General features: G+C 39.5%; 1 pseudogene; it reads left to right on the top strand.

Annotated features, from left to right (window-relative positions):
- The first annotated feature begins 744 nt into the window (after positions 1 to 744).
- Positions 745 to 883, top strand: LOC148372997 (U2 spliceosomal RNA; annotated as a pseudogene).
- The last annotated feature ends 1,496 nt before the right edge of the window (positions 884 to 2,379 follow it).

The following is a 2,379-nucleotide window of genomic DNA, read 5'->3' as shown; positions in this document are numbered from 1 at the left end:
TGCCGGGAGGCCCGGGGCGTGCATCTTTTACGTTGGGCGTACAACTTACAAAAAAGTACCTTATTTGTGCATTGATTGATCAGAATACATCACTGATTACAATTGCAAAATATTGGATGCTATGGGAATCAAACCCGGATCGTGACAGGGAGAAAACTGGTTCTGATGAACTAGATTACTAGGTTTACAGACAATACATTAAAAATCATTAGGTTTAATCTCATTATCACTCTATTTTTTTTAGTCACCGTACAAAATTGCTGGTGTTACTATTGGGCAGGTTGCAAGAATATTGTCAGATATAGATATGTGGTACATAAAAGGTTGGGGACGACTAAATTACAGTGTTGTATTGCAGATTCGCAACATCTTTACAAAGCGCACAAGATTCTGAAATGAAAAGCGAGGCATTATGGGAAGTCATTCGGTAGTTCTGATTAGAATAAAGATAAATTGTGGGAAGTCATTCGGTCATCTTGAAGGATATAAATGCATGGCCCTACGTATTCAAAACTGTTGCCACTTACAATGCTTAATTTCAGCTGAAAAACATTTTACCGATCACTTTATTTTCTCATTGTTCTAACACATTTGGTACCGTGACTGAAAATAATGTGATACTGAGATAAGAACGAATGTCTTTTCACGTGCTGTTTGCATCCCTAGTGTTCCAGTGGATATTATACCGCGCTCTAGGACCTTAATTTGGCCTATACTAGATCCTTAGCTTTGCCTGCAAGGTTCTTAGCTTGGCCTTGGCCTTGATGCTAGGTCGTTAGCTTGGCCTTTGATTTTTGCATTTCGGAGATGGAATATGAGCTTGCTCTGTCCACTCCACGCATCGGCCCGGTATTGCAGTACCTCCGGGAACGGTGCATCCGCAATGATCGCAGCAAGGCTTTAGGGCTAGGACCTTAGCTTGGCCTTTTGGCTGAGAGTAAGTGTCCCGGCTCCTAGGCTTTGTAGCGTATTATGAACTGACCGATAACGGATAATGGATAATGAATAACGAAGATAGATCAATAACCCTTAAAAACCCCCAAACCCCCTATCTCTACCTGTTTCCTGTTGCATCCAATGTTAATGCAATTGTGAACAACCATCCATGTCCTTAACAGCCTCGTATTTAGGATTCAGTGCTCTAAGCATTACCATCAAGTTTGAAACCCATTGCTACCATTGGTATGCAATAGCGATTAGCGCTATTATTTATTGACTGATCAATATTAGCACAACTATGGTCACTCATTTCTAAATTTGTCTGCATATAAGTCGCACCGGATTATAATTGTCTAGATTTATGGCCTTTTTTTGGTGTGCCTTATGGTCCGAAAAAATGTTTATGGGACAAATAATAGTATTTTCTCACGTGCAAGTACAATCTAATATAGGTCACTGCATGTGGTTTATTGACATATTAGGAATCGAAACAGCTTCAAGTTCCCGATCTTGACTAAATCACATAAATCTCACAAAGACCCATTAGCCCAATGCTAGCACACAATTGGCAAATGCCACATAGAGGCCAATGGAACCCGCTAGCTATAAAGCTTTAAAATGATGATATTTTCACTGCAACATTGGCAGTAAATAAATCATCCCTTCTGATCCCGTCCTGTTCCAACACTCATCTTTACACAGGGACGTTATATACTGTCGTGACATTAACAGTTAAACAACAATCTGATGCAAAGAGACGCGGAATGCAAGTGTGAAATATTAAAAGGGCAAAATCGTCCCTGAGGTCCTGAATGTATTCATGTGGCTGTAGTAGGTGAATTGTGGGAATTATAAGAAATACATTTGTGTTTGACAAACGTAGTGCCACATGATGAAAAATGCCGATTTTTGTCTTGGAGAGTAGTCACAGTACTTGTCTTTATGTCATCATTTATCCCTCGTACAATATGATGTTTTACATAGTTCCCAAAACTACACAGGTCAATCATGTGGCACATAAATAAATAAAATGATTTTTGTGTGTCACTGCTGTGTGTGTGCTATCAAGTCATCGTTTTTACTCTAGGGTTATAAATATTATAGCATTTATGCATTGGCTTTTGGCATTATATTATACATTATCTGTGTTCATATCATGGCTAAAGAAACTATTGTCATGAAGCAGAACAGGATCGGGACCCAAACGTTTGACGTTTCTCACATAAGCCTTTTATTTTACAGGAAATAGGGAGTCATGCATGTTAGGTAGCAGTCTGTCGTGAAATGATAGGACGGCAGAGGCTGACGACATCGATACAAATTGGCCAAGTAGATGACGGACAGGACGGGAAAGACAGGATTGATAATGAAACAGGATATTGAGAATAAACAGGACAAACTCGACGGGAACGAAAACTGGAGAGAATAATGAACAGGACA

Source organism: Urocampus carinirostris, chromosome 2 (assembly GCF_059441175.1).
Source record: "Urocampus carinirostris isolate Australia breed hairy pipefish chromosome 2, RoL_Ucar_1.0, whole genome shotgun sequence".
Classification (NCBI taxonomy): domain Eukaryota; kingdom Metazoa; phylum Chordata; class Actinopteri; order Syngnathiformes; family Syngnathidae; genus Urocampus; species Urocampus carinirostris.
The sequence above is the reverse complement of the archived record's forward strand: the minus strand, read 5'-3'. Positions and strand labels throughout refer to the sequence as shown.